This window comes from Acipenser ruthenus, chromosome 18 (genome assembly GCF_902713425.1).
Source record: "Acipenser ruthenus chromosome 18, fAciRut3.2 maternal haplotype, whole genome shotgun sequence".
NCBI classification, from domain to species: Eukaryota; Metazoa; Chordata; class Actinopteri; order Acipenseriformes; family Acipenseridae; genus Acipenser; species Acipenser ruthenus.
Genome location: NC_081206.1, coordinates 13,625,063 through 13,645,809, shown reverse-complemented (window position 1 = coordinate 13,645,809; position 20,747 = coordinate 13,625,063).

Genomic DNA, 20,747 nt, shown 5'->3' with positions numbered 1-20,747 from the left:
ACAGCAATGTGCCATGCACAATAATGATATCACTGTCTCATCCATTACAGCAATGTCAGTGCCATGCACAATAATGATATCACCGCCTCATCCATTACAGCAATGTGCCATGCACAATAATGATATCACTGCCTCATCCATTACAGCAATGTGCCATGAACAATAATGATATCACCGTCTCATCCATTACAGCAATGTCAGTGCCATGCACAATAATGATATCTCCGCCTCATCCATTACAGCAATGTGACATGCACAATAATGATATCACCGTCTCATCCATTACAGCAATGTCAATGCCATGCACAATAATGATATCACCACCTCATCCACTACAGCAATGTGCCATGCACAATAATGATATCACCACCTCATCCATTACAGCAATGTCAGTGCCATGCACAATAATGATATCACCACCTCATTCATTACAGCAATGTCAGTGCCATGCACAATAATGATATCACTGCCTCATCCAATACAGCAATGTGCCAAGCACAATAATAATATCACCACCTCATCCATTACAGCAATGTCAGTGCCATGCACAATAATGATATCACCGCCACATCCATTACAGCAATGTGCCATGCACAATAATGATATCACCGCCTCATCCATTACAGCAATGTGCCATGCACAATAATGATATCACCACCTCATTCATTACAGCAATGTGCCATGCACAATAATGGTATCACCCCCTCATCCATTACAGCAATGTCAGTGCCATGCACAATAATGATATCACCGCCTCATCCATTACAGCAATGTGCCATGCACAATAATGATATCACCCCCTCATCCATTACAGCAATGTCAGTGCCATGCACAATAATGATATCACCGCCTCATCCATTACAGCAATGTGCCATGCACAATAATGATATCACCCCCTCATCCATTACAGCAATGTCAGTGCCATGCACAATAATGATATCACTGCCTCATCCATTACAGCAATGTCAGTGCCATGCACAATAATGATATCACTTGGGCTCCCGAGTGGCACATCCAGTAAAAAGCACTCGCTAGACTGCAGGATGCGCTCTATAGCCTGGACGTCGCGAGTTAGAGTCCAGGCTATTCCACAGCCGACCGTGGACGGGAGCTTCCTGGGGGCAGTGCGCAATTGGCCGAGCGTCGCCCGGGGGGAGGGAGGGTTAGGTCGGCCAGGGTGTCCTCGGCTCACCACGCACCAGCGACCCCTGTAGTCTGGCTGGGCGCCTGCGGACTTCCCTGTAAGCTGCCCAGAGCTGCATTGTCCTCCGACGCTGTAGCTCTGAGGCAGCTGCACGGTGAGTCTGCAGCGTGTAAAGAAGCGGGCGGATGACAGCACACGCTTCGGAGGACAGCGTGTGTTCATCGTCGCCCCTCCCAAGTCAGCGCAGGGGTGGTAGCGGTGAGCTGAACCTAAAAAATAATTGGGCATTTCAAATTGTGCAGAAAATAATGAAAACTAATTGGCAACGACTAAGTTAAAAAAACAAACAAAAAAAACAATAATGATATCACTGCCTCATCCATTACAGCAATGTCAGTGCCATGCACAATAATGATATCACCGCCTCATCCATTACAGCAATGTGCCATGCACAATAATGATATCACTGTCTCATCCATTACAGCAATGTCAGTGCCATGCACAATAATGATATCACCGCCTCATCCATTACAGCAATGTGCCATGCACAATAATGATATCACTGCCTCATCCATTACAGCAATGTGCCATGAACAATAATGATATCACCGTCTCATCCATTACAGCAATGTCAGTGCCATGCACAATAATGATATCTCCGCCTCATCCATTACAGCAATGTGACATGCACAATAATGATATCACCGTCTCATCCATTACAGCAATGTCAATGCCATGCACAATAATGATATCACCACCTCATCCACTACAGCAATGTGCCATGCACAATAATGATATCACCACCTCATCCATTACAGCAATGTCAGTGCCATGCACAATAATGATATCACCACCTCATTCATTACAGCAATGTCAGTGCCATGCACAATAATGATATCACTGCCTCATCCAATACAGCAATGTGCCAAGCACAATAATAATATCACCACCTCATCCATTACAGCAATGTCAGTGCCATGCACAATAATGATATCACCGCCACATCCATTACAGCAATGTGCCATGCACAATAATGATATCACCGCCTCATCCATTACAGCAATGTGCCATGCACAATAATGATATCACCACCTCATTCATTACAGCAATGTCAGTGCCATGCACAATAATGATATCACTGCCTCATCCATTACAGCAATGTGCCATGCACAATAATGATATCACTGTCTCATCCATTACAGCAATGTCAGTGCCATGCACAATAATGATATCACCGCCTCATCCATTACAGCAATGTGCCATGCACAATTATGATATCACCGTCTCATCCATTACAGCAATGTCAGTGCCATGCACAATAATGATATCACCGTCTCATCCATTACAGCAATGTCAGTGCCATGGACAATAATGATATCACTGTCTCATCCATTACAACAATGTCAGTGCCATGCACAATAATGATATCACTGCCTCATCCAATACAGCAATGTGCCAAGCACAATAATAATATCACCACCTCATCCATTACAGCAATGTCAGTGCCATACACAATAATGATATCACCGCCTCATCCATTACAGCAATGTCAGTGTCATGCACAATAATGATATCACCGCCTCATCCATTACAGCAATCTGCCATGCACAATAATGATATCACTTTCTCATCCATTACAGCAATGTCAGTGCCATACACAATAATGATATCACCGTCTCATCCATTAGAGCAATGTCAGGCCATGCACAATAATGATATCACTGTCTCATCCATTACAGCAATGTTAGTGCCATGCACAATAATGATAACACCGCCTCATCCATTACAGCAATGTGCCATGCACAATAATGATATCACCGCCTCATCCATTACAGCAATGTGCCATGCACAATAATGATATCACTGTCTCATCCATTACAGCAATGTCAGTGCCAAGCACAATAATTATATCACTGCCTCATCCATTACAGCAATGTCAGTGCCATGCACAATAATGATATCACTGCCTCATCCATTACAGCAATGTGCCATGCACAATAATGATATCACTGCCTCATCCATTACAGCAATGTTAGTGCCATGCACAATAATGATATCACTTTCTCATCCATTACAGCAATGTCAGTGCCATACACAATAATGATATCACCGTCTCATCCATTAGAGCAATGTCAGGCCATGCACAATAATGATATCACTGTCTCATCCATTACAGCAATGTTAGTGCCATGCACAATAATGATATCTCCGCCTCATCCATTACAGCAATGTGACATGCACAATAATGATATCACCGTCTCATCCATTACAGCAATGTCAATGCCATGCACAATAATGATATCACCACCTCATCCACTACAGCAATGTGCCATGCACAATAATGATATCACCACCTCATCCATTACAGCAATGTCAGTGCCATGCACAATAATGATATCACAGCCTCATCCATTACAGCAATGTGCCATGCACAATAATGATATCACCGTCTCATCCATTACAGCAATGTCAGTGCCATGCATAATAATGATATCACCGCCTCATCCACTACAGCAATGTGAAATGCACAATAATGATATCACCCCCTCATCCATTACAGCAATGTCAGTGCCATGCACAATAATGATATCACCGCCTCATCCATTACAGCAATGTGCCATGCACAATAATGATATCACCCCCTCATCCATTACAGCAATGTCAGTGCCATGCAGAATAATTATATCACTGCCTCATCCATTACAGCAATGTCAGTGCCATGCACAATAATGATATCACTGCCTCATCCATTACAGCAATGTCAGTGCCATGCACAATAATGATATCACTGGGGCTCCCGAGTGGCGCAGCCAGCAAAAAGCACTCGCTAGAGTGCAGGATGCGCTCTATTGCCTGGACGTCGCGTGTTCGAGTCCAGGCTATTCCACAGCCGACCGTGGATGGGAGCTTCCAGGGGGCGGCGCTCAATTGGCCGAGCGTCGCCCGGGGGGAGGGAGGGTTAGGTCGGCCAGGGTGTCCTCGGCTCAGCACGCACCAGCGACCCCTGTAGTCTGGCCGGGCGCCTGCGGGCTTGCCTGTAAGCTGCCCAGAGCTGCATTGTCCTCCGACTCTGTAGCTCTGAGGCAGCTGCACGGTGAGTCTGCAGCGTGTAAAGAAGCGGGCGACTGACAGCACACGCTTCGGAGGACAGCGTGTGTTCATCTTCACCCCTCCCAAGTCAGCGCAGGGGTGGTAGCGGAGCTGAGCCTAAAAAACAATTGGGCATTTCAATTTGGGGAGAAAATAATAAAAACTAATTGGCAACGACTAAGTTAAAAAACAAAAAACAAAAACAATAATGATATCACTGCCTCATCCATTACAACAATGTCAGTGCCATGCACAATAATGATATCACCCCCTCATCCATTACAGCAATGTGCCATGCACAATAATGATATCACCGCCTCATCCATTACAGCAATGTCAGTGTCATGCACAATAATGATTTCACCGCCTCATCCATTACAGCATTCTGCCATGCACAATAATGATATCACTGTCTCATCCATTACAGCAATGTCAGTGCCATGCACAATAATGATATCACCGTCTCATCCATTACAGCAATGTCAGTGCCATGCACAATAATGATATCACTGTCTCATCCATTACAGCAATGTTAGTGCCATACACAATAATGATATCACTGCCTCATCCAATACAGCAATGTCAGTGCCATGCACAATAATGATATCAATGGGGCTCCCGAGTTGCGCATCCAGCAAAAAGCACTCTCTAGAGTGCAGGATGCGCTCTATTGCCTGGACGTCGCGAGTTCGAGTCCAGGCTATTCCACAGCCGACCGTGGATGGGAGCTTCCAGGGGGCGGCGCTCAATTGGCCGAGCGTCGCCCGGGGGGAGGGAGGGTTAGGTCGGCCAGGGTGTCCTCGGCTCACCACGCACCAGCGACCCCTGTAGTCTGGCCGGGCGCCTGCGGGCTTGCCTGTAAGCTGCCCAGAGCTGCATTGTCCTCCGACTCTGTAGCTCTGAGGCAGCTGCACGGTGAGTCTGGAGCGTGTAAAGAAGCGGGCGGCTGACAGCACACGCTTCGGAGGACAGCGTGTGTTCATCTTCACCCCTCCCAAGTCAGCGCAGGGGTGGTAGCGGTGAGCTGAGCCTAAAAAACAATTGGGCATTTCAATTTGGGGAGAAAATAATAAAAACTAATTGGCAACGACTAAGTTAAAAAACAAAAAACAAAAACAATAAAGATATCACTGCCTCATCCATTACAGCAATGTCAGTGCCATGCACAATAATGATATCACCCCCTCATCCATTACAGCAATGTGCCATGCACAATAATGATATCACCCCCTCATCCATTACAGCAATGTGCCATGCACAATAATGATATCACCGTCTCATCCATTACAGCAATGTCAGTGCCATGCACAATAATGATATCACCCCCTCATCCATTACAGCAATGTGCCATGCACAATAATGATATCACCGTCTCATCCATTACAGAATGTCAGTGCCATGCACAATAATGATATCAACACCTCATTCATTACAGCAGTGTCAGTGCCATGCACAATAATGATATCACTGCCTCATCCATTACAGCAATGTGCCATGCACAATAATGATATCACTGTCTCATCCATTACAGCAATGTCAGTGCCATGCACAATAATGATATCACTTTCTCATCCATTACAGCAATGTCAGTGCCATACACAATAATGATATCACTGTCTCATCCATTACAGCAATGTCAGTGCCATGCACAATAATGATATCACTTTCTCATCCATTACAGCAATGTCAGTGCCATACACAATAATGATATCACCGCCTCATCCATTACAGCAATGTGCCATGCACAATAATGATATCACCGTCTCATCCATTACAGCAATGTCAATGCCATGCACAATAATGATATCACCACCTCATCCACTACAGCAATGTGCCATGCACAATAATGATATCACCACCTCATCCATTACAGCAATGTCAGTGCCATGCACAATAATGATATCACAGCCTCATCCATTACAGCAATGTGCCATGCACAATAATGATATCACCGTCTCATCCATTACAGCAATGTCAGTGCCATGCATAATAATGATATCACCGCCTCATCCACTACAGCAATGTGAAATGCACAATAATGATATCACCCCCTCATCCATTACAGCAATGTCAGTGCCATGCACAATAATGATATCACCGCCTCATCCATTACAGCAATGTGCCATGCACAATAATGATATCACCCCCTCATCCATTACAGCAATGTCAGTGCCATGCAGAATAATTATATCACTGCCTCATCCATTACAGCAATGTCAGTGCCATGCACAATAATGATATCACTGCCTCATCCATTACAGCAATGTCAGTGCCATGCACAATAATGATATCACTGGGGCTCCCGAGTGGCGCAGCCAGCAAAAAGCACTCGCTAGAGTGCAGGATGCGCTCTATTGCCTGGACGTCGCGAGTTCGAGTCCAGGCTATTCCACAGCCGACCGTGGATGGGAGCTTCCAGGGGGCGGCGCTCAATTGGCCGAGCGTCGCCCGGGGGGAGGGAGGGTTAGGTCGGCCAGGGTGTCCTCGGCTCAGCACGCACCAGCGACCCCTGTAGTCTGGCCGGGCGCCTGCGGGCTTGCCTGTAAGCTGCCCAGAGCTGCATTGTCCTCCGACTCTGTAGCTCTGAGGCAGCTGCACGGTGAGTCTGCAGCGTGTAAAGAAGCGGGCGACTGACAGCACACGCTTCGGAGGACAGCGTGTGTTCATCTTCACCCCTCCCAAGTCAGCGCAGGGGTGGTAGTGGAGCTGAGCCTAAAAAACAATTGGGCATTTCAATTTGGGGAGAAAATAATAAAAACTAATTGGCAACGACTAAGTTAAAAAACAAAAAACAAAAACAATAATGATATCACTGCCTCATCCATTACAACAATGTCAGTGCCATGCACAATAATGATATCACCCCCTCATCCATTACAGCAATGTGCCATGCACAATAATGATATCACCGCCTCATCCATTACAGCAATGTCAGTGTCATGCACAATAATGATTTCACCGCCTCATCCATTACAGCAATCTGCCATGCACAATAATGATATCACTGTCTCATCCATTACAGCAATGTCAGTGCCATGCACAATAATGATATCACCGTCTCATCCATTACAGCAATGTCAGTGCCATGCACAATAATGATATCACTGTCTCATCCATTACAGCAATGTTAGTGCCATACACAATAATGATATCACTGCCTCATCCAATACAGCAATGTCAGTGCCATGCACAATAATGATATCAATGGGGCTCCCGAGTTGCGCATCCAGCAAAAAGCACTCTCTAGAGTGCAGGATGCGCTCTATTGCCTGGACGTCGCGAGTTCGAGTCCAGGCTATTCCACAGCCGACCGTGGATGGGAGCTTCCAGGGGGCGGCGCTCAATTGGCCGAGCGTCGCCCGGGGGGAGGGAGGGTTAGGTCGGCCAGGGTGTCCTCGGCTCACCACGCACCAGCGACCCCTGTAGTCTGGCCGGGCGCCTGCGGGCTTGCCTGTAAGCTGCCCAGAGCTGCATTGTCCTCCGACTCTGTAGCTCTGAGGCAGCTGCACGGTGAGTCTGGAGCGTGTAAAGAAGCGGGCGGCTGACAGCACACGCTTCGGAGGACAGCGTGTGTTCATCTTCACCCCTCCCAAGTCAGCGCAGGGGTGGTAGCGGTGAGCTGAGCCTAAAAAACAATTGGGCATTTCAATTTGGGGAGAAAATAATAAAAACTAATTGGCAACGACTAAGTTAAAAAACAAAAAACAAAAACAATAAAGATATCACTGCCTCATCCATTACAGCAATGTCAGTGCCATGCACAATAATGATATCACCCCCTCATCCATTACAGCAATGTGCCATGCACAATAATGATATCACCCCCTCATCCATTACAGCAATGTGCCATGCACAATAATGATATCACCGTCTCATCCATTACAGCAATGTCAGTGCCATGCACAATAATGATATCACCCCCTCATCCATTACAGCAATGTGCCATGCACAATAATGATATCACCGTCTCATCCATTACAGAATGTCAGTGCCATGCACAATAATGATATCAACACCTCATTCATTACAGCAGTGTCAGTGCCATGCACAATAATGATATCACTGCCTCATCCATTACAGCAATGTGCCATGCACAATAATGATATCACTGTCTCATCCATTACAGCAATGTCAGTGCCATGCACAATAATGATATCACTTTCTCATCCATTACAGCAATGTCAGTGCCATACACAATAATGATATCACTGTCTCATCCATTACAGCAATGTCAGTGCCATGCACAATAATGATATCACTTTCTCATCCATTACAGCAATGTCAGTGCCATACACAATAATGATATCACCGCCTCATCCATTACAGCAATGTCAGTGTCATGCACAATAATGATATCACCGCCTCATCCATTACAGCAATCTGCCATGCACAATAATGATATCACTTTCTCATCCATTACAGCAATGTCAGTGCCATACACAATAATGATATCACCGTCTCATCCATTAGAGCAATGTCAGGCCATGCACAATAATGATATCACTGTCTCATCCATTACAGCAATGTTAGTGCCATGCACAATAATGATAACACCGCCTCATCCATTACAGCAATGTGTCATGCACAATAATGATATCACCGCCTCATCCATTACAGCAATGTGCCATGCACAATAATGATATCACTGTCTCATCCATTACAGCAATGTCAGTGCCAAGCACAATAATTATATCACTGCCTCATCCATTACAGCAATGTCAGTGCCATGCACAATAATGATATCACTGCCTCATCCATTACAGCAATGTGCCATGCACAATAATGATATCACTGCCTCATCCATTACAGCAATGTTAGTGCCATGCACAATAATGATATCACTTTCTCATCCATTACAGCAATGTCAGTGCCATACACAATAATGATATCACCGTCTCATCCATTAGAGCAATGTCAGGCCATGCACAATAATGATATCACTGTCTCATCCATTACAGCAATGTTAGTGCCATGCACAATAATGATATCTCCGCCTCATCCATTACAGCAATGTGACATGCACAATAATGATATCACCGTCTCATCCATTACAGCAATGTCAATGCCATGCACAATAATGATATCACCACCTCATCCACTACAGCAATGTGCCATGCACAATAATGATATCACCACCTCATCCATTACAGCAATGTCAGTGCCATGCACAATAATGATATCACAGCCTCATCCATTACAGCAATGTGCCATGCACAATAATGATATCACCGTCTCATCCATTACAGCAATGTCAGTGCCATGCATAATAATGATATCACCGCCTCATCCACTACAGCAATGTGAAATGCACAATAATGATATCACCCCCTCATCCATTACAGCAATGTCAGTGCCATACACAATAATGATATCACTGTCTCATCCATTACAGCAATGTCAGTGCCATGCACAATAATGATATCACTTTCTCATCCATTACAGCAATGTCAGTGCCATACACAATAATGATATCACCGCCTCATCCATTACAGCAATGTCAGTGTCATGCACAATAATGATATCACCGCCTCATCCATTACAGCAATCTGCCATGCACAATAATGATATCACTTTCTCATCCATTACAGCAATGTCAGTGCCATACACAATAATGATATCACCGTCTCATCCATTAGAGCAATGTCAGGCCATGCACAATAATGATATCACTGTCTCATCCATTACAGCAATGTTAGTGCCATGCACAATAATGATAACACCGCCTCATCCATTACAGCAATGTGTCATGCACAATAATGATATCACCGCCTCATCCATTACAGCAATGTGCCATGCACAATAATGATATCACTGTCTCATCCATTACAGCAATGTCAGTGCCAAGCACAATAATTATATCACTGCCTCATCCATTACAGCAATGTCAGTGCCATGCACAATAATGATATCACTGCCTCATCCATTACAGCAATGTGCCATGCACAATAATGATATCACTGCCTCATCCATTACAGCAATGTTAGTGCCATGCACAATAATGATATCACTTTCTCATCCATTACAGCAATGTCAGTGCCATACACAATAATGATATCACCGTCTCATCCATTAGAGCAATGTCAGGCCATGCACAATAATGATATCACTGTCTCATCCATTACAGCAATGTTAGTGCCATGCACAATAATGATATCTCCGCCTCATCCATTACAGCAATGTGACATGCACAATAATGATATCACCGTCTCATCCATTACAGCAATGTCAATGCCATGCACAATAATGATATCACCACCTCATCCACTACAGCAATGTGCCATGCACAATAATGATATCACCACCTCATCCATTACAGCAATGTCAGTGCCATGCACAATAATGATATCACAGCCTCATCCATTACAGCAATGTGCCATGCACAATAATGATATCACCGTCTCATCCATTACAGCAATGTCAGTGCCATGCATAATAATGATATCACCGCCTCATCCACTACAGCAATGTGAAATGCACAATAATGATATCACCCCCTCATCCATTACAGCAATGTCAGTGCCATGCACAATAATGATATCACCGCCTCATCCATTACAGCAATGTGCCATGCACAATATTGATATCACCCCCTCATCCATTACAGCAATGTCAGTGCCATGCAGAATAATTATATCACTGCCTCATCCATTACAGCAATGTCAGTGCCATGCACAATAATGATATCACTGCCTCATCCATTACAGCAATGTCAGTGCCATGCACAATAATGATATCACTGGGGCTCCCGAGTGGCGCAGCCAGCAAAAAGCACTCGCTAGAGTGCAGGATGCGCTCTATTGCCTGGACGTCGCGAGTTCGAGTCCAGGCTATTCCACAGCCGACCGTGGATGGGAGCTTCCAGGGGGCGGCGCTCAATTGGCCGAGCGTCGCCCGGGGGGAGGGAGGGTTAGGTCGGCCAGGGTGTCCTCGGCTCAGCACGCACCAGCGACCCCTGTAGTCTGGCCGGGCGCCTGCGGGCTTGCCTGTAAGCTGCCCAGAGCTGCATTGTCCTCCGACTCTGTAGCTCTGAGGCAGCTGCACGGTGAGTCTGCAGCGTGTAAAGAAGCGGGCGGCTGACAGCACACGCTTCGGAGGACAGCGTGTGTTCATCTTCACCCCTCCCAAGTCAGCGCAGGGGTGGTAGCGGAGCTGAGCCTAAAAAACAATTGGGCATTTCAATTTGGGGAGAAAATAATAAAAACTAATTGGCAACGACTAAGTTAAAAAACAAAAAACAAAAACAATAATGATATCACTGCCTCATCCATTACAACAATGTCAGTGCCATGCACAATAATGATATCACCCCCTCATCCATTACAGCAATGTGCCATGCACAATAATGATATCACCGCCTCATCCATTACAGCAATGTCAGTGTCATGCACAATAATGATTTCACCGCCTCATCCATTACAGCAATCTGCCATGCACAATAATGATATCACTGTCTCATCCATTACAGCAATGTCAGTGCCATGCAAAATAATGATATCACCGTCTCATCCATTACAGCAATGTCAGTGCCATGCACAATAATGATATCACTGCCTCATCCATTACAGCAATGTGCCATGCACAATAATGATATCACTGCCTCATCCATTACAGCAATGTTAGTGCCATGCACAATAATGATATCACTTTCTCATCCATTACAGCAATGTCAGTGCCATACACAATAATGATATCACCGTCTCATCCATTAGAGCAATGTCAGGCCATGCACAATAATGATATCACTGTCTCATCCATTACAGCAATGTTAGTGCCATGCACAATAATGATATCTCCGCCTCATCCATTACAGCAATGTGACATGCACAATAATGATATCACCGTCTCATCCATTACAGCAATGTCAATGCCATGCACAATAATGATATCACCACCTCATCCACTACAGCAATGTGCCATGCACAATAATGATATCACCACCTCATCCATTACAGCAATGTCAGTGCCATGCACAATAATGATATCACAGCCTCATCCATTACAGCAATGTGCCATGCACAATAATGATATCACCGTCTCATCCATTACAGCAATGTCAGTGCCATGCATAATAATGATATCACCGCCTCATCCACTACAGCAATGTGAAATGCACAATAATGATATCACCCCCTCATCCATTACAGCAATGTCAGTGCCATACACAATAATGATATCACCGTCTCATCCATTACAGCAATGTGCCATGAACAATAATGATATCACCGTCTCATCCATTACAGCAATGTCAGTGCCATGCACAATAATGATATCACCGCCTCATCCATTACAGCAATGTGCCATGCACAATAATGATATCACCCCCTCATCCATTACAGCAATGTCAGTGCCATGCACAATAATGATATCACTGGGGCTCCCGAGTGGCGCATCCAGCAAAAAGCACTCGCTACAGTGCAGGATGCGCTCTATTGCCTGGACGTCGCGAGTTCGAGTCCAGGCTATTACACAGCCGACAGTGGATGGGAGCTTCCAGGGGGCGGTGCTCAATTGGCCGAGCGTCGCCCGGGGGGAGGGAGGGTTAGGTCGGCCAGGGTGTCCTCGGCTCAGCACGCACCAGCGACCCCTGTAGTCTGGCCGGGCGCCTGCGGGCTTGCCTGTAAGCTGCCCAGAGCTGCATTGTCCTCCGACTCTGTAGCTCTGAGGCAGCTGCACGGTGAGTCTGCAGCGTGTAAAGAAGTGGGCGGCTGACAGCACACGCTTCGGAGGACAGCGTGTGTTCATCTTCACCCCTCCCAAGTCAGCGCAGGGGTGGTAGCGGTGAGCTGAGCCTAAAAAACAATTGGGCATTTCAATTTGGGGAGAAAATAATAAAAACTAATTGGCAACGACTAAGTTAAAAAACAAAAAACAAAAACAATAATGATATCACTGCCTCATCCATTACAACAATGTCAGTGCCATGCACAATAATGATATCACCCCCTCATCCATTACAGCAATGTGCCATGCACAATAATGATATCACCGCCTCATCCATTACAGCAATGTCAGTGTCATGCACAATAATGATTTCACCGCCTCATCCATTACAGCAATCTGCCATGCACAATAATGATATCACTGTCTCATCCATTACAGCAATGTCAGTGCCATGCACAATAATGATATCACCGTCTCATCCATTACAGCAATGTCAGTGCCATGCACAATAATGATATCACTGTCTCATCCATTACAGCAATGTTAGTTGCATGCACAATAAAGATAACACCGCCTCATCCATTACAGCAATGTGCCATGCACAATAATGATATCACCGCCTCATCCATTACAGCAATGTGCCATGCACAATAATGATATCACTGTCTCATCCATTACAGCAATGTCAGTGCCAAGCACAATAATTATATCACTGCCTCATCCATTACAGCAATGTCAGTGCCATGCACAATAATGATATCACTGCCTCATCCATTACAGCAATGTGCCATGCACAATAATGATATCACTGCCTCATCCATTACAGCAATGTCAGTGCCATGCACAATAATGATATCACTGGGGCTCCCGAGTGGCGCATCCAGCAAAAAGCACTCGCTAGAGTGCAGGATGCGCTCTATTGCCTGGACGTCGCGAGTTCGAGTCCAGGCTATTACAAAGCCGACCGTGGATGGGAGCTTCCAGGGGGCGGCGCTCAATTGGCCGAGCGTCGCCCGGGGGGAGGGAGGTTTAGGTCGGCCAGGGTGTCCTCGGCTCAGCACGCACCAGCGACCCCTGTAGTCTGGCCGGGCGCCTGCGGGCTTGCCTGTAAGCTGCCCAGAGCTGCATTGTCCTCCGACTCTGTAGCTCTGAGGCAGCTGCACGATGAGTCTGCAGCGTGTAAAGAAGCGGGCGGCTGACAGCACACGCTTCGGAGGACAGCGTGTGTTCATCTTCACCCCTCCCAAGTCAGCGCAGGGGTGGTAGCGGTGAGCTGAGCCTAAAAAACAATTGGGCATTTCAATTTGGGGAGAAAATAATAAAAACTAATTGGCAACGACTAAGTTAAAAAACAAAAAACAAAATCAATAATGATATCACTGCCTCATCCATTACAACAATGTCAGTGCCATGCACAATAATGATATCACCCCCTCATCCATTACAGCAATGTGCCATGCACAATAATGATATCACCGTCTCATCCATTACAGAATGTCAGTGCCATGCACAATAATGATATCAACACCTCATTCATTACAGCAGTGTCAGTGCCATGCACAATAATGATATCACTGCCTCATCCATTACAGCAATGTGCCATGCACAATAATGATATCACTGTCTCATCCATTACAGCAATGTCAGTGCCATGCACAATAATGATATCACTTTCTCATCCATTACAGCAATGTCAGTGCCATACACAATAATGATATCACCGCCTCATCCATTACAGCAATGTCAGTGTCATGCACAATAATGATATCACCGCCTCATCCATTACAGCAATCTGCCATGCACAATAATGATATCACTTTCTCATCCATTACAGCAATGTCAGTGCCATACACAATAATGATATCACCGTCTCATCCATTAGAGCAATGTCAGGCCATGCACAATAATGATATCACTGTCTCATCCATTACAGCAATGTTAGTGCCATGCACAATAATGATAACACCGCCTCATCCATTACAGCAATGTGTCATGCACAATAATGATATCACCGCCTCATCCATTACAGCAATGTGCCATGCACAATAATGATATCACTGTCTCATCCATTACAGCAATGTCAGTGCCAAGCACAATAATTATATCACTGCCTCATCCATTACAGCAATGTCAGTGCCATGCACAATAATGATATCACTGCCTCATCCATTACAGCAATGTGCCATGCACAATAATGATATCACTGCCTCATCCATTACAGCAATGTTAGTGCCATGCACAATAATGATATCACTTTCTCATCCATTACAGCAATGTCAGTGCCATACACAATAATGATATCACCGTCTCATCCATTAGAGCAATGTCAGGCCATGCACAATAATGATATCACTGTCTCATCCATTACAGCAATGTTAGTGCCATGCACAATAATGATATCTCCGCCTCATCCATTACAGCAATGTGACATGCACAATAATGATATCACCGTCTCATCCATTACAGCAATGTCAATGCCATGCACAATAATGATATCACCACCTCATCCACTACAGCAATGTGCCATGCACAATAATGATATCACCACCTCATCCATTACAGCAATGTCAGTGCCATGCACAATAATGATATCACAGCCTCATCCATTACAGCAATGTGCCATGCACAATAATGATATCACCGTCTCATCCATTACAGCAATGTCAGTGCCATGCATAATAATGATATCACCGCCTCATCCACTACAGCAATGTGAAATGCACAATAATGATATCACCCCCTCATCCATTACAGCAATGTCAGTGCCATGCACAATAATGATATCACCGCCTCATCCATTACAGCAATGTGCCATGCACAATATTGATATCACCCCCTCATCCATTACAGCAATGTCAGTGCCATGCAGAATAATTATATCACTGCCTCATCCATTACAGCAATGTCAGTGCCATGCACAATAATGATATCACTGCCTCATCCATTACAGCAATGTCAGTGCCATGCACAATAATGATATCACTGGGGCTCCCGAGTGGCGCAGCCAGCAAAAAGCACTCGCTAGAGTGCAGGATGCGCTCTATTGCCTGGACGTCGCGAGTTCGAGTCCAGGCTATTCCACAGCCGACCGTGGATGGGAGCTTCCAGGGGGCGGCGCTCAATTGGCCGAGCGTCGCCCGGGGGGAGGGAGGGTTAGGTCGGCCAGGGTGTCCTCGGCTCAGCACGCACCAGCGACCCCTGTAGTCTGGCCGGGCGCCTGCGGGCTTGCCTGTAAGCTGCCCAGAGCTGCATTGTCCTCCGACTCTGTAGCTCTGAGGCAGCTGCACGGTGAGTCTGCAGCGTGTAAAGAAGCGGGCGGCTGACAGCACACGCTTCGGAGGACAGCGTGTGTTCATCTTCACCCCTCCCAAGTCAGCGCAGGGGTGGTAGCGGAGCTGAGCCTAAAAAACAATTGGGCATTTCAATTTGGGGAGAAAATAATAAAAACTAATTGGCAACGACTAAGTTAAAAAACAAAAAACAAAAACAATAATGATATCACTGCCTCATCCATTACAACAATGTCAGTGCCATGCACAATAATGATATCACCCCCTCATCCATTACAGCAATGTGCCATGCACAATAATGATATCACCGCCTCATCCATTACAGCAATGTCAGTGTCATGCACAATAATGATTTCACCGCCTCATCCATTACAGCAATCTGCCATGCACAATAATGATATCACTGTCTCATCCATTACAGCAATGTCAGTGCCATGCAAAATAATGATATCACCGTCTCATCCATTACAGCAATGTCAGTGCCATGCACAATAATGATATCACTGCCTCATCCATTACAGCAATGTGCCATGCACAATAATGATATCACTGCCTCATCCATTACAGCAATGTTAGTGCCATGCACAATAATGATATCACTTTCTCATCCATTACAGCAATGTCAGTGCCATACACAATAATGATATCACCGTCTCATCCATTAGAGCAATGTCAGGCCATGCACAATAATGATATCACTGTCTCATCCATTACAGCAATGTTAGTGCCATGCACAATAATGATATCTCCGCCTCATCCATTACAGCAATGTGACATGCACAATAATGATATCACCGTCTCATCCATTACAGCAATGTCAATGCCATGCACAATAATGATATCACCACCTCATCCACTACAGCAATGTGCCATGCACAATAATGATATCACCACCTCATCCATTACAGCAATGTCAGTGCCATGCACAATAATGATATCACAGCCTCATCCATTACAGCAATGTGCCATGCACAATAATGATATCACCGTCTCATCCATTACAGCAATGTCAGTGCCATGCATAATAATGATATCACCGCCTCATCCACTACAGCAATGTGAAATGCACAATAATGATATCACCCCCTCATCCATTACAGCAATGTCAGTGCCATACACAATAATGATATCACCGTCTCATCCATTACAGCAATGTGCCATGAACAATAATGATATCACCGTCTCATCCATTACAGCAATGTCAGTGCCATGCACAATAATGATATCACCGCCTCATCCATTACAGCAATGTGCCATGCACAATAATGATATCACCCCCTCATCCATTACAGCAATGTCAGTGCCATGCACAATAATGATATCACTGGGGCTCCCGAGTGGCGCATCCAGCAAAAAGCACTCGCTACAGTGCAGGATGCGCTCTATTGCCTGGACGTCGCGAGTTCGAGTCCAGGCTATTACACAGCCGACAGTGGATGGGAGCTTCCAGGGGGCGGTGCTCAATTGGCCGAGCGTCGCCCGGGGGGAGGGAGGGTTAGGTCGGCCAGGGTGTCCTCGGCTCAGCACGCACCAGCGACCCCTGTAGTCTGGCCGGGCGCCTGCGGGCTTGCCTGTAAGCTGCCCAGAGCTGCATTGTCCTCCGACTCTGTAGCTCTGAGGCAGCTGCACGGTGAGTCTGCAGCGTGTAAAGAAGTGGGCGGCTGACAGCACACGCTTCGGAGGACAGCGTGTGTTCATCTTCACCCCTCCCAAGTCAGCGCAGGGGTGGTAGCGGTGAGCTGAGCCTAAAAAACAATTGGGCATTTCAATTTGGGGAGAAAATAATAAAAACTAATTGGCAACGACTAAGTTAAAAAACAAAAAACAAAAACAATAATGATATCACTGCCTCATCCATTACAACAATGTCAGTGCCATGCACAATAATGATATCACCCCCTCATCCATTACAGCAATGTGCCATGCACAATAATGATATCACCGCCTCATCCATTACAGCAATGTCAGTGTCATGCACAATAATGATTTCACCGCCTCATCCATTACAGCAATCTGCCATGCACAATAATGATATCACTGTCTCATCCATTACAGCAATGTCAGTGCCATGCACAATAATGATATCACCGTCTCATCCATTACAGCAATGTCAGTGCCATGCACAATAATGATATCACTGTCTCATCCATTACAGCAATGTTAGTTGCATGCACAATAAAGATAACACCGCCTCATCCATTACAGCAATGTGCCATGCACAATAATGATATCACCGCCTCATCCATTACAGCAATGTGCCATGCACAATAATGATATCACTGTCTCATCCATTACAGCAATGTCAGTGCCAAGCACAATAATTATATCACTGCCTCATCCATTACAGCAATGTCAGTGCCATGCACAATAATGATATCACTGCCTCATCCATTACAGCAATGTGCCATGCACAATAATGATATCACTGCCTCATCCATTACAGCAATGTCAGTGCCATGCACAATAATGATATCACTGGGGCTCCCGAGTGGCGCATCCAGCAAAAAGCACTCGCTAGAGTGCAGGATGCGCTCTATTGCCTGGACGTCGCGAGTTCGAGTCCAGGCTATTACAAAGCCGACCGTGGATGGGAGCTTCCAGGGGGCGGCGCTCAATTGGCCGAGCGTCGCCCGGGGGGAGGGAGGTTTAGGTCGGCCAGGGTGTCCTCGGCTCAGCACGCACCAGCGACCCCTGTAGTCTGGCCGGGCGCCTGCGGGCTTGCCTGTAAGCTGCCCAGAGCTGCATTGTCCTCCGACTCTGTAGCTCTGAGGCAGCTGCACGATGAGTCTGCAGCGTGTAAAGAAGCGGGCGGCTGACAGCACACGCTTCGGAGGACAGCGTGTGTTCATCTTCACCCCTCCCAAGTCAGCGCAGGGGTGGTAGCGGTGAGCTGAGCCTAAAAAACAATTGGGCATTTCAATTTGGGGAGAAAATAATAAAAACTAATTGGCAACGACTAAGTTAAAAAACAAAAAACAAAATCAATAATGATATCACTGCCTCATCCATTACAACAATGTCAGTGCCATGCACAATAATGATATCACCCCCTCATCCATTACAGCAATGTGCCATGCACAATAATGATATCACCGTCTCATCCATTACAGAATGTCAGTGCCATGCACAATAATGATATCAACACCTCATTCATTACAGCAGTGTCAGTGCCATGCACAATAATGATATCACTGCCTCATCCATTACAGCAATGTGCCATGCACAATAATGATATCACTGTCTCATCCATTACAGCAATGTCAGTGCCATGCACAATAATGATATCACTTTCTCATCCATTACAGCAATGTCAGTGCCATACACAATAATGATATCACCGTCTCATCCATTACAGCAATGTGCCATTGTCACAAAGACGGCCGGAGTGGGTGGCGTCAGACCAGAAGCAGGGAGTAAACAGACAGAGACTTGGGGTTTGGTATAAGCTGGGCGCGTGATCGCGCTCAGCATTTAATAAACAGAACAAAAAAATAAAAGGTTTGAACAGACAAAAACACGGGACACGGCACTACACGCCAAAATAAAAAGACAAACAAAACGACTGACACTAAACAAACGGTGCACGGACAGACAAACAAACACGGTGAGAACAAACACTTATCTTGCACGTTTTTACTTTGCTTTTAGTTACTCCTCTCTCTCTCACCCGTTCTCCTCTTCCGAACACCCAACCCTGACTGCCTAAAAATGTGCCTATTTATACTGTTGTGCTGGGATTCAATTACTAATTAATTATTCACTTGAATCCCAGCACGTGAATTAATTCTGTGCAACCCCGTGCTCACATATTACATTTAACCAGCACGTGAAGTGATTTGTGCCCTCCTCGTGCCTACATACAAATCTACACTTTTTAAATATACGTGAAACACAGACCCGTTTATTTCCCGTGTACCAATCTATACACCAACATTAACATACGCACGCATACATACAATTGCACACAGAGGCGGGGCACATTGCCACATATACCCCCCCTTGTGCGCAGCACACATGGCCTCAACGGCCACCTCCCCCCTTAAAAATCCAGCAGTCCAGGACAAAGTCTCGGGCTGGGAAGGGAGGCTTCAGTGGGCCCATGGCTGGCCATGCTGTCAGCACCCCTGCCGGTAGTGGCACGGCTGACAGCCTGTTGGTCCACTCCTGCAGCGAAACTGCTGCTGGGGAAAGTGGTCTCCTGACCTCTCCCCCTGTCTTTGTAGCCGGTAGCTCCCTTTGGTGGGGCTCCGACCACAGTACTGCCGGCAGCGAAGAAGCTGCAGTGGGAGCAGGTCTCCGGACCTCCCCCACGATCTCCGGCAGCGAAACTGCTGCAGTGGGAGCAGGTCTCCGGACCTCCCCCACGATCTCCGGCAGCGAAACTGCTGCAGTGGGAACAGGTCTCCGGACCTCCCCCACGATCTCCGGCAGCGAAACTGCTGCAGTGGGAGCAGGTCTCCTGACCTCCCCCACGATCTCCGGCAGCGAAACTGCTGCTGGGGTTGGTGGTCTCCAGACCTCCTCCCCCTTCTTCGTGGCCGACAGCTCCCCTTTCTGGGGCT